Here is a 13850-nt window from a genome sequence, read left to right on the forward strand (position 1 = left end):
TTCATGACAGCCAAGAACTGTTAGTGGAGTGTTTATTGAAGAAATACGTGTGAAAAATAAAACGTTGTCTGTAAACGTGTCTTGCTCGAAATCGTTGCCTCAATCTATCGAAAAGGTGAAACAGCAGATGAGCTGCGCTCAAATTTCGCATCAGGAAATGACGTAATCGTCGGCAATTTAATATGGCTACGCGTACAGTATTCTGTCGAAATTCAGACATTAAAACACAGCAGAGAGCCATGTATTTTCTACATGCATCGGCGTTTTACTGATTTATTTGTCAGAGTTTGCAGCTTCCGCTTCTTACTCTGGTTGTCCGGTTCAGACACCTTATCATTCGTCGGCAGAAATTTTTGACGAGAATGTTTGTGCTGCATCACAACACATATTTCAGCACTATCTCACTCATGTGTCTCAGTTCACTGACGTCGAAGTCTGAGGGCTCCTCATCGCTGAGCAGTTGGAGTGTGAGTTCCGTAGCCACTTGGCGCAGGTTTTGTACCGTTAAGAACTCTGCTCGCTCGGAAAACTCTTCCACCACAACGTAATTGTGAGCCACAGCATTCACGGCTGGCACTGCTGGGTAAACCAGCCCTCCCCTGTCAATTTCTTTGACGAGACTGTACATGTGACAGTCAGATGAAACTGCGACAGTCTTGTCAATTGTGAAGAGCTCTTCGCATTTGTAGCACTTCAACATCTTCACAGCGATGTGCACCAAGTAACCAGCCGCTTATGCAATGACTGGAATGGCATCCTGCAGTTTTGAAAGCACCTGTTCGGTCAGAACATTGTTGAATTTTCCGCTTGGCACGGCTGCTTGCATTTGAAGCTGTTCCCAATTTTGATTTTTCTCGTTGTCGATTGCGGATACCGCGCTCATTTGTGGAAGTGTGCTCTGTAGTCGCAACTTGTTCTCACATTCATAGATTTGCCTTACAGACAAATGGTATTCCGAACCAGCCAGTCGTTGGTAACATCCAAAGCGGTCTTCTAGAAGGTCGGTCTTGAACTGTTCAAGAAGCACAAAGGACATCTTGAGCTCCTCAAAGCAGTATCTTGCAATCCCAATAAATGCTTGAGTCGTTTGAATCACAGCGCCATGAGTTTCATCAGACAACTTATAGGCGTCCCACTCCTTTCCTTGCATTCCTGCAACCAGTCCAAGAAATCGCTCACATAGGAAAGCCTCGATTGGAATGGAGAAGGGTAGACGGGTTTTTTCATATTCATTCCTTAGTCTCAGTCCTTTGAAAGAAGTTTTGATGTTGACGACTGCCGACCATTTCACTGTTGTATTTATGAAACTAGCGGTTTCTTCGTGGTGTTTTAGGCTGTGCTTGGCTCCAGTCACTCGAAGTGCGTTCGGTCTGGAAACACTCGTCATCATCATCATCAGCAGCAGCAGCCTGACTGTACCCACTTCAGGGCGAAGGCCTCTCCCATATTTCTCCCCTTAACCCGGTTCTGTGCTAGCTGCATCCACATGACCCTGCAAACTTCTTAACCTCATCCGCCCACCTAACTTTCTGCCGCCCCCTGCTACGCTTTCCTTCCCTTGGAATCCAGTTTGTTACCCTAAGCGACCATCGGTTATCCTCTCTTCGCACTACATGTCCTGCCCATGCCCATTTCTTCTTCTTAATTTCCACTAGAATGTCGGTAACTTGAGTTATTTTTCTGACCCAGTCTGCACGCCTCCTATCTCTTAATGTTACCCCTACCATTTTTCGTTCCATAGCCCTCTGGGTTGTCCTCAACTTAAGTAGAACTCTCTTGGTTAGCCTCCACGTTTCAGCCCCATAGGTGAGTACAGGTAAGATGCAACTGTTGTATACTTTCCTCTTGAGCGATACCGGTAAGCTGCTAATCATAATTTGCGAGTGCTTGCCAAATGCGCTCCATCCCAAACTTATTCTTCTTGTTATTTCCTTTTCATGGTCCGGATCTGCGGATACTACCTGTCCTAAGTAGACATATTCGCCTACTACTTCCAGTACTTCGCTACCTAATCTAAACTGCTGTTCCTTCCCGAGGCTGTTGAACATTACCTTAGTCTTCTGCATATTGATTTTCAAGCCTACCTTTCTACTTTTCCTGTCTAGGTCATCAATCATTATTTGCAGTTCATCCCCCGCGTTGTTTAGCACGGCAATGTCATCAGCAAATCGCAGATTACTGAGGTATTCTCCATCTACCCTCATTCCTAACTGCTCCCATTCCAAGTCTCTGAATACTTCCTCTAAGCAAGCTGTGAATAGTACTGGGGAGATTGTCTCCTTGCCTAACACCTTTCTTTATGGGAATTTTGTTACTTTCTTTATGCAGAACTATGGTTGCTGTGCAGCCACTATATATATCTTCCAGCACTTTCACCTACGGCTCGTCTACTACCTGATTTCGCAATGCCTGCATTACCGCCGAGGTTTCAACTGAATCAAATGCTTTTTCGTAATCAATGAATGCTATGTATAGAGGCTGGTTATATTCCGAGCATTTTTCTATCACCTGATTGATGGTATGGATATGATCGATAGTAGAGTACCGTTTCCGAAAACCTGCTTGATCCTTTGCTTGATTGCAGTCTAAGGTTGCCCTGATTCTATTAGTGATTACCTTAGTAAATACCTTATACGTAACAGACAGTAAGCTGATTGGTCTGTAATTTTTAAGGTCCTTAGCGTCCCCTTTCTTATGAATGAGGATAATGTTTGCATCCTTCCATGGTTCCGGTAGCGTCGATGACACCACGCACTGCGTATACAAAGTGGCCAATTTTTCTAGCACGATACCCCCCCCCCCCCCCGTCCTTCAGCAAATCTGTAGTTATCTGATCCTCTCCAGCTGATTTCCCCCTTTTCATAGTTTCTAATGCTTTCTTCACCTCGTTCTTCGTCACAGGTGGAACGTCGGACTGTTTTTCCCTGCCGCCAATCTCGTTACGGTCCTGACTACTTTGGCTGCTGTAGAGATCAGTATAGAACTCCTCGGCTACTCTGACTATCTTCTCCATATTGATGCTGACGTTGCGCGCCTTGTCCCTTATCGCATACATCTGGTTTTTGCCTATGCCCAATTTCTTCTTTACCGCTTTAAGGCTTGCCCCGTTCTTTATGGCATGCTCGATTTTCTCCATGTTATACTTCCTTATATCAGCCACCTTGCGCTTATTGATTAGCTTTGATATCTCGGCCAATTCGATCTGGTCTGTTGGAGTGGAAGCTTTCATACTCTAGCGTTTCTTAATCAAATCTTTCGTCTCCTTATTAGACAGCTTACTGGTATCCTCTCTAACTATCCTACCGCCTACTTCTACAGCGCACTCAGTAATGATATCTCTGAAATTATTGTTCATTGCTTCTAGGGTAATGTCGCCATCCTCGATTAGAGCTGAATATTTATTCTGTAGCGAGATTCTGAACTCTTCTGCCCTCCCCCTCACCGCTAATTCGTTGATGAGTTTCTTTCTTACTAGTCGGTTCCGTTCCCTCTTCAGATTTAGGCTAATTCGGGACCTCACCATCCTGTGGTCACTGCATCGCACTTTCCCGATTACCTCTACATCTTGCATAATGGCGGGGGTTGAACACATTATGAAGTCAATTTCATTTTTAGTCTCCCCGTTAGGACTTTTCCATGTCCATTTCCGGTTCTTCCGTTTGCTGAAGAAGGTATTCGTGATTCTTAATACCTGCAAAGCAAGTTTAACATTCTATTTCTCGATGTCTGTTGGAGAAACAACTTTCCTGGACTGAGTATAGCCGTACCGGAGTAACTGCTCACTCTCTAAATTATATGCGTCTTTGATGGTCTTGAAAAGCACATAATGCATGCGCCGCTTCCCCGTTGTGCTTGGTTCAAACTCAGGGAACCAGAAACACTGGTCGTTATGTTTTAACCAGTTGTTGCGCACGCACCTCAGTAAGTGCACTGGTCAATGACAGAGAACAATGGCCGATGGGGATCTGATGGATGCGGAAACACAAAATCATTTGCCATTTTTTGGTCCGCCTTGGGGGGTCTTGGTCACATAGACTTCAAAGGCATCATCGCGTTTCGATTTACAGCGTTGCTGTCAGTTACAACGCACACGACTTTGTATCCAATTTTTTTTTAAGCCGCGAATGACGTCTCCCGAAACCTTGTGCAGAAATTCTCCATTAGCCTAGTGCACGCGTGCAATGTGTTCTACCTCCTTAAACTTGCACATGAGGCTGCGCACCATAAAAACGAATGTACTGTTTGCTGCTTCTGCGTTGTTAAACGCTACCCTACTGAAAAAAATTATATGAGGCAATAACCTCACATTTTCTCACACAATCTCACTCAATTCACATAAGAAATCACATACACCTCGCATATAATCGCATAAGGTCTCATAGCTTCTCGCACATTATCATAAACTGTGTACGATATTTTATGATAATGATGTGAACCGGATGAGAGTCTATGCGATTAGATGAAATTTTATGAGGTTATTGCCACGTAGAACGTTTGGTTTTCCAGTAGGGTAGGAAGGGCTTTAGGTGAATTTTATCCACCATCAAAGTCACGTAGAGTTTCTGCTCATTCAACTGAGATATCTTCTTGGCCGTGTAGCGGAGGAATGTGCCGTCTTGCTACTCTAATTGGGGGTTCACCCCGAGTGATGAACATATTGATCGAATGGTCCTTGGGTGTGGCATGATGATGCTCCCGTCACTTCGCATGTAAGTACTTGTATGCGCATGAGACGATATTGCAAAAAGTATGCAGCAGTAAACCATGAAGTCTGCATAGTCGCGCCGTCGTTCTTTTTTGTTGTTGTTGTTGTTGACGTTAGCTGCATTTGCACGGTCAGCAGCTGAATGATCGGGGAGTTATCTCCTTGCGCTGCGGATATTTCGCTCAGAAGAGAAGCGACAGTCTCGCAGATGTCCATGTCTGAGCTTTCAGAGAAGTCACGGCCAGGTCAAAATCCTCGACTCTCTCAAGCAAATCCAGCAGCCGTCGTTTGCTGTCGCCCGCCGACGGAACTAGCACTTTGGAGCCAAGCCGCTTCACTGGTGCTTTTAAGAGGTTTAGTGTCAGAGTTTGGTCGATTTTCATAACAACAGAGTATTTAATCCAAGGAGGCTCCTCGTTGCAAAAGTGAGCCAAAATGACGTGTTCATTGCACTCGATGACATGCCAGAATGTCAACTGCTTGCCTCGAACGAAGTTTGCCAAAGCTTTCAAATCGCAAAGTTTGTTTGCTTTGTCCTCATTCTGGGCAGTTATAGTTGACTCCGCGAGCACTTTCTCAAGGGCAGCGGAGTCTAAGCACATTCGCTTGCTCTCTGTGTCCTCTCGCAGAGTCCCTTCTCTGGACAGTTAGCTTGGGCAATCTGGGGAATACCGTCGGTACGGCCTCAGGTCCAAGCCACAAACGCGAGAGCGACGCGGTCACTGTACGGCTACTTGACATCGCGAGCTACGCGTGACGCATTCATCCTCTACGTGTCACAAAGGAGTTGCAAGCAAAGCTTGCAACCCCAAGGGTAGAAGCAAATTGCTGAGAAAAAAAATAAGCAGTAAAAATGTCTCACCCTGGAGTTTGCAGACATGACCAGGTTTTCGCGTGGAATTGCACGTATCCAGACTTTTCTTGCTTCGTCGGCTTTAGGCAACGAGAAGACGCGCACTTTGAGGCCTGTCTTGTAATTGCCATTGCACCGCGGCACACACTTCCCAGGCATTTCACAGATGGTTCGAATTCTGCACAGCCCTGTTCGGTACACATAACACGCGATAAACACCGATGTCAGCCGCCGTCGCCGGTTCGCGCACAGAAATAGATTCGAGCAAACAACCACGTTTTTCAGCGACCACGTGCGCGTCCAACATGACACTGCAGCCGCCGCCGCGCCGTAGACGACGGCTCGGCGGTACATACAAGGTATATGTATATGGTAGCGAAGGCTTCATAGACGCTCATACGTACAAAACATGGCGGCTCATGGGCTCCAGCGACCAATGAAAATTGGGGAGGCCATGACGTCGAATGACGTCACGCATCCGTTCACTTTGGCGCGAATTATAAACAAGTTTTTTTCAAAAAACCGCCGCGTTGCATTGACGAGCCTGCATCTTTTGAAGGTTGTTGCCTTTCAGCGCGCGCCAACCTTTACCATCTAAAAGAACTCGAGTTTCTGTTTACGCCCTTGCTTATAAGCAGTTGCTCCAGAACAATGAAACTGGTTGGCAAAGGTGGCGGCATAGAAAGGCAGCAACACTTCCAAACATAGACCAAGCATGCAAATTCATAATGCAAATACTGCTGCAAGTCATGCAAGTACTTTGGCCATGTACTTTGTCCATAAACACTGGTGTAACCGGGCAGTCGTGCCCAGTTCGCAATAGAGTGTATCAAGTGAACAATTATGGTTTTCATATTCATGGTTTATTGCATCAACCAAGCAAATACAGCAATAAAGCACAGCAATAAAGAATGCATGTCGTAGACAGCACAGGCAGTAGCTCTGTTTAAGCGGGCTAATCATCTGAATGATCACAGCCGAGGCATGGAAAAGGCTTGAAGAGCCTGCCACCAAACATCAATAAATAAGAAACATCCATTTACATAAAACAAAGCTATGACAGGTGCAATTGAAATAAAAATGTCATGAAAGTAGGAGCATAGAACACTGGGAATACACTTCACATTTAAATTCTTCGGCAGAAAGAATACAACAGTTTTCAAGGCAATTTCAAGGTTGCACCAGTCCAGACAGCTTTAGCATCAACAAACGTGCTTAACACAGGAGCATTAGAGCATACATTGAGCGTGTGCAACCTCCAGATCTTCTCACCGCTGAAAGTCAGCCGGGAAGCGGTGTAATAACTAATAACACACCGACGATTCAGTCCACGCTGCCGCAATGTGCCACAGAGCATCACTTCCTCACTTTGTGCGGACTCATCTTGCGATAAAGCGCTAAGCGCAACACAATGCTGCAAAAAGACTTCGCACTGTCCGCACGTCCAAGGGGACGAAACCAAAAAAACACGGCTGCAGGGGGATATTAAATCTAACCGAACGGCGACAGAGCAGCGACCAGCAAGGATGTCGAAATCTTCGCAAAAGGGATGTTTTCAGACTTGCGAACTAAATTTCTGCGCTTTCCCGGGCGCACCAAGGCCCACACCACAACAGACGGCGATAAGAGACCGTTTCGTGCTTCGTCAGCTTCGTTATCTTCGTTGCCATGGTTACCTCTGGTTGCCTGCTTCGCAAGAACCTAACAAGGCCTGAAAAGTTTCGTCAAGACCGATGAAACATCAAGGGGGCGCGATAAGAGGGTTTCAAGATTAAAAAATAAAAATTACGAATGTCTTAATAAAATATCTTACCTCATTCACAAGCAAAGTTATCAAATTATCTATTCTTGTTATGTTGACTGATACTTTTTAATTTGTAGTAGTATAATTTTTTTTAATCGAAGGCTTCGAAGTTATGGTCTTTTCAAACAATGCCTTACATTTGTGTTTAAAGCAATTATTGTCTGAAGTTACCTGAAGCCTGCAAAGAGCAACAAGTTCTTGTGTGTTCTAAAAGCCATTAATTTAAGCAACTTTCAATTTTCTCCCACTCGAAACTTGCCGCATGACGGATGAACTTTATTAACAACTCCTGTCGAGTTGGCTACGAAAGCCCAAACATGCCAAATACGACACCCCCTTTCTTCAACTGCAATTCTACTTCAGAAATTATTTGCAAACGTCTATAAACTTGTAACAAGCAAAAAAAGACAACCCTGAACCGAAATCTCTGATCATTTGTTTATAGCCTGTGAGAGAAATCAATGTAATCAGTGCAGAAAAAGGCTTCTTTATCCTTTTTTCCTTGCCCGAGTAAGCTTTTTGTCATCCCTTAAATCATTCAAACAAGCCGTAGCCGCACCAGCGCCCGAGAAAAATTACAGAAGGAAATGCGCATAAATACATCAAAGAAAGGTGCAGTGAGAAGTCATCAGCTTCTTGGTAGAACTATAGCTTTAAACCGAAGCACGGCTTTTTTCTTATCGCTGCATTTTCCAGCGATGTAGGCCTGCCATTTTCCGAGCGCTTTCCCCAACTCCCAAACACTTTCGAGCTTCTAACCTTTCCCTGCTTCACTTAAGAGCACCCCTCCACCACCCAATGTTCAAAGTGGTCCAAACCGGGCGCTCGTTCGGAACACAACTCTTTCCTAAAATTCTTGCCGACTGCATCCCTCTCCGCTTTGTTTTCTTCGTTCTTTCTTTCGTTTCCTTTGAAAGCAAATGGGCACTTTCATTTCTACCTCTTTACGCCTTCTTGTTCTTCATTTAAAAAAGGTTACAACACCGGACAACGGTTGTCCTAAGAGTTCTTTGTTTTCAAAAAGGATTTTTATTTTCCACACCTACTACGTAACCTACCAGCTCGGAAAGCCTTAGAACCTTTTTATGTTGGAGTCGGCGCCATCATGTCCCGAATGGCTCTGATAAATTCAAATGTCGCGGGAATTATGAATATTTCATACGAACCATTTATTCCCCAAGGCGAGCCGCATCCGTAGATGCAAGAAAGGAAATAAATGTACCAGTGATGTTTTCCAGCGCGCAGGAAAAGTGGGTCAGCGCAATCCACATTACCGTGCAATGCCTCAAAGCGTCACATAGTTTTCTCACATATACTACTGAAAATGTGGGTGGTGTCCGCTGCACACAGTGGAGAACTCTCGCTAGGTGTGATGTCAATATTATACAAAAAACAAGTGGTCATATTAAAGCACAGCTCAAACTTGTACCTCCAGCTATCGCACAATGTATACCTAACTGTGTTAACAAAGAGGTGCATGTATTCACTTCCTCTTGTTGTTCGCACATGGCGATTTCATAGCCTGTCTCCCGCACCCCTACTCCTTCAATCTTCGTGATTTTAGTGCTTTCCCAATACCCAACGTCTCTCTCTCTCCTTCTCGTACCGTAACTCTGTCAGCTGTCACACTATGCCAGGCGTCTAAAACGAGGAAAAGTTTAGTTGGAGCACTCCCATAAATCCGCTGATGCTTTACTGGTTGAAGTCAGTTCAGTTAGGTCGTTCAGTCGTGTCCGACTCTTCGTGACCCTATGGACCATGTCACGCCACGCTTTCCGGTCTCTCACCATCTTCCTAACATCACATAACATCTGCAGTGCCTCGAGGATGCCATCTAACCATCGCGTTCGCTGCCTACCCCTTCTCCGGCGACCCTCAACCTTTCCCAACATCAAATCTTTCTCCAGCGACTCCTCCTCTCTTCTCATCAGATGACCAAAGTAGCTGAGCTTTAACTTTAGAATTTGACCCTCCAATGAGCAGTCACGGTTTATGGTCGACAATATTGACTGATTTGATCTTCTGGCAGATCAAGGAACTCTCAAGAGTCTTCGCCAGCACCACAATTCAAACGCGTCAATTCTTCGGCGGTCAGCCTTTTCCACAGTCCAACTCTCGCATCCATACATCACAACTGGAAAGACCATAGCACGAGTTATACGGATCTTGGTTGGCAGACTAATGTCTCTGCTCTTTACTAGGCGGTCAAGGCTAACCATTTACTCGATAAAGTAAATGAGAATTATTCTCAAATCTAAATTGTTTTGTTAATTTTCAGCTTCTGAGGCAGAACGTAGCGCACAGGACTCTAGCTGGGCGTGATGTGAACATGAAACATGTTAAATAAATATTATTACAGACACCCGCGGGCTTTGCATTGTCAGCGCCATAAACATGGCAACAGCAGGAGCGGCAGCCAAACACGTACACACTACAGTTCATCGATTTTTACCACTGACTTTAATTAGACTGTCTAGCGCATAGTACAGTCACTCTATACCTGTAGACTCTCGGATCTCATCTTCCCCGATCAATTTTTGCCGCCGCAGGATACGATAAGCTATGCTCACAATCGCCTCTGCTAGCCAACAGACCGTAAGTTACGTGTTCCGTGCATTACCTGCAATGTTTATACACATTTATTTGTTATTTTGATTTCAGGTAGGGTATGATTACCTCGCCTTTACTGACTCATAAACTGTTATCTCTCTTTCTCTCCTTGATTTGCTGGTACCGTTTTCCTCCCCATAACTGGCTGCGTCTTCCACAATTTAGCCCGAAGCCTTTTCGTTCCACTCCGAGGCTCTACCTCAAAGGGGGTTGCGAGTAACACGGACTCATGACGAGCTCCTACTTTACCCCGAACCCTGGGTAACTGATTTAGAAGCTGCAGCAGTCGCCTTTTCCTTCTACTCGTGATCCTCTCTGCACGTGTCAACGGATCAGCGTGTGTGACCACATCGTCCACTGAATAAAACGCCTACCGCTCCACCACGCGGGTTGGGTAAAAAAAAAAGTGAAATGTTAATCTCTTCATTTCGAATTCGGCTCCCGTCGCGGCTAGGCACTGGTGCGTTGAAAGTGGAGGCACGTTTCCGTGTGGCTTGCGACAGAGTAATTCGATTTGCTTTGCAACACAGATTGCATAGTAGACATAGGTGCTGAAACAAGGCAGTAGATGGTCTGATTGGGTGAAGGGATGAGGCAGCAAACAATGGCGATTAGGTTTTGGTAGTGTCAGTGACCTCTTGAAATATAGTTGGGATGAGGTGCCCTCATGTATGATGTTAAAATCGGGTGACTTTCTCCGCTTATGTCACTGGTAGTTTCACCACCCTACTGAAAACCCAAAAGTTCCACGCGGCAATAACCTCATAAAATTTCATGTAATCGCATAGACTCTCATACGGTGCATATCATTATCATAAAATATCGTACATAATTTATGATAATGTACAAGAAACTGAGACCTTATGCAATTATATGCCACTTGTATGTGATTTCTCATGTGAATTGAGTGAGATTGTGTGAGAAAATGTGAGGATATTGCCTCATACAATTTTTTCAGTAGGGTAGCCATGCACGATATGGAAGGAGGTGAGGCACATCGGAAGCTAAACCCGCCACCTCCACGTGCGCTAAGAACTACTTCTAAAGCTGCCGATGCTGCGAAAGTGTAATGTGAGAACTAAGAAGGCGAGGAATTTGGAGGCGATATATGAACCCCCCTTGTTGGGCTGCGCAGTCGTTCAAGACTCGATTTAACCCACGAAGGACACGGTGGGATGATACGAAGATTTGCCATTGAAGAGATCCTGGTACCGGCATAAACGATACTTGTATTCATTTTTACCGAAGGGTACCCAGGGCTGACTTTCAAACCAATCATTTCTCACAGCCTGAACGGTCGTCTATAAGCACTACTCCACGGATGCAGTAAGTAAGCTTTGTCGAAGGCGCCTGAACCTTAGAGACGATATCACTGAGCTGCGGACGCTCCTGCGAATTGCCGGTGAGTTGAGTTGTTGGTCGCGCTCTCATACTCGGCGACGCATTTTCCTGAAAATATGAGGAAGGCACCCTAACTTTGTCATTCGACCAAATTTCTCGGCCACGTGAACGTACGCTTATATAGTTGACGCCTAGCTTGTTGACAAGGCACAATTACCTCTGTTGATAGAATGCCTGGCGCCATCTATGAATGGTCCATTCAACGAAAAGGACCCATAAACGGAGCGCGCGAAGTCCACGCGGCTGTGGCCTAGTAAATTCGTTACAATCAACAAAACTACTTTTACGTCAAGCGATACACCTTATTTAGGTTGAAAAGGCGCTGCCGTTGCCATGCGCTGGCGTCGCTGTAGCCCTGAAATGATAAAAACATGCCGGTAAAAAAAAAATTACAACGGCTCAACGCTGCTGCACCAAATATTGAGCGAAAGTATTAGCTGCGGGTGACCGAGCGTTCTCCTTCTCTTTTTCTTCTTCCTCAGCCCGCATATAAAGCCCCGCTTTAACCAAGCCGTATGAACATGCCTTAGTGGCCTATAGGGGTAACGTGAATGCCAGAGTCCTATCAGGCTGATTCTGTCATAACCGTCTCATGTGAAACGAGAGACTCAAGTTGGCAGCTCCTGCCAGCCCACACCCTAGTGTCACGTGGGGTGTGACGTCACAGCGCCACGTGGGTAAGACGTGGCTACTGGCCGCGCGGTGAAGGCGGTTGCGGCGGCTCCGACCACCTGTGCCTCTCGAGCCCTCAGCTAGGTACAACAGCTAACTGTCAAATGTGTACTGGCATTGTGGGTTACTCAGTACCGATAGCTGGGAGTCGCTATCAGTTCATCAGCAGATGCATTGGGCACACATGAAAAATCATTCGGCAGCCCTCATACGCCTAAGCAAGAACGCTCACTCTATGGCTGAAGTCACTACCTGCTGTTATCTGAAGCGTGCCTGCACTGACGTGCCTGAACGCCATTTTAACAAGTCCACTTAGAGAGACAAACCATCCAGGCACCCACTAAGGGACTGGATAAGGAACTTTTGCCCGCCCGTCGTTTGTGTCTTTCTATTTTCTTTTTCGTCTAATTGGTTTTTCTTAACGTTCTCTTGCATTTTCATGACTCATGCATTTTCAATTGGTTTGCCTGCGAATATTCTCTGGTTACGGGGTGCGCTTTCTCTCAAATTTATCTTATTATTTTATGCTGTGTTGAGAGTTTTAGAAATAAATGGATAAATCAGAAATGTGTCATCACAGGTACCAAAAACTCCTCATCTACAACAACTGGACTTGATTATGACCTGCTATCTTAGCTTCCTTCTCAGCTCATCTCAAGCTTGCGACTCAAAATACGATATTTAACACATGGTACAGGCTTCCCAAGACAACCAAGTCACATTCACTGAAACGGGCCTAAGGTGCGCGGATTAAGAGGCGGCCGTGTCTATCTCTAATGAGCTCTGGCAGTTGCTTCAACCAACGAAATTCCGAACACAGGACCCAGTAAAGCACGCTTTGCACTCTGACACCTTTTGCTTAAATAAATTCTTTCTGCTCTAATTAATAAATATCTTCCTTTTCACATAATCAACTTTTTCATTTTCCTTCTGTATTATTATTTCAGTATCATTTCAGTGTATAAAATTGATAACATTGATAACGACTTTAACAACTCCTGCGGTGAGTTTTGTTATTAAAGCGAGGGCTTTATTGCCCCATTACGCGAAAATCCGGTCGCCTGCGTGCAGACTCGATGATACCCAAAAAAAGACTTCAGGTGTCCAGAGAAACAAGAGTGGCATATGCTGCGCATTTCATTTCCTGTAAACCAATTGTAGAACGCGGTGAACATTGATGAGTTCAACAGAACCCTGGTTGTGTTCGATAAGGGGAGCATCGATGTGCAGCACCAACTCTCAAGCTTTCGCATTTCTCCGCTGCAGATTCTGCAGTGCTCTCGGAATGTGTTTATTTTGGATCAGACATTCCGCAAATTTGTCACAAATAGTACTGAAAAACTTGTATGAGGCAATAATAATAATAATAAAGGCAACAACCTCACATTTTCTCACACAGTCTCACTAGAAAATCACATACAAGTCGCATATAATTGCGTAAGATCTCATAGTTTCTTGTACATAACCATAAACTATGGAAGATATTTTATGATAATGATGTGCACCCCATGAGAGTCTATGTGATTTGAGGAGATTGTGTGAGGTTATTGCCCCGTAGAACAAAGGTGTTTTATATGACGAGGAAAGAGAGCAATGGTTAGCCTTGACCGCCTAGTAAAGAGCAGAGATATTAGTCTGCCAAACAAGATCCGTATAACTCGTGCTATGGTCTTTCCAGTTGTGAAGTATGGATGCAAGAGTTGGACTGTGAAAAAGGCTGACCGCCGAAAAATTGACGCGTTTGAATTGTGGTGCTGGCGAAGACTCTTGGGAGTTCCTTGGACTGCCAGAAGATCAAATCAGTC

At 45.0% G+C, this 13850-nt stretch overlaps 2 pseudogenes; both read right to left on the reverse strand.

Moving 5' to 3' along the window:
* Positions 1 to 376: 376 nt before the first annotated feature.
* On the reverse strand, positions 377 to 1387 carry LOC146181901 (uncharacterized; annotated as a pseudogene).
* Positions 1388 to 4075: 2688 nt separating this feature from the next.
* Positions 4076 to 5836, reverse strand: LOC146181902 (uncharacterized; annotated as a pseudogene).
* Positions 5837 to 13850: the final 8014 nt, after the last annotated feature.

Source organism: Amblyomma maculatum, chromosome 8 (genome assembly GCF_055883805.1).
Source record: "Amblyomma maculatum isolate TAMU_Amacu chromosome 8, ASM5588380v1, whole genome shotgun sequence".
Lineage (NCBI taxonomy): Eukaryota > Metazoa > Arthropoda > Arachnida > Ixodida > Ixodidae > Amblyomma > Amblyomma maculatum.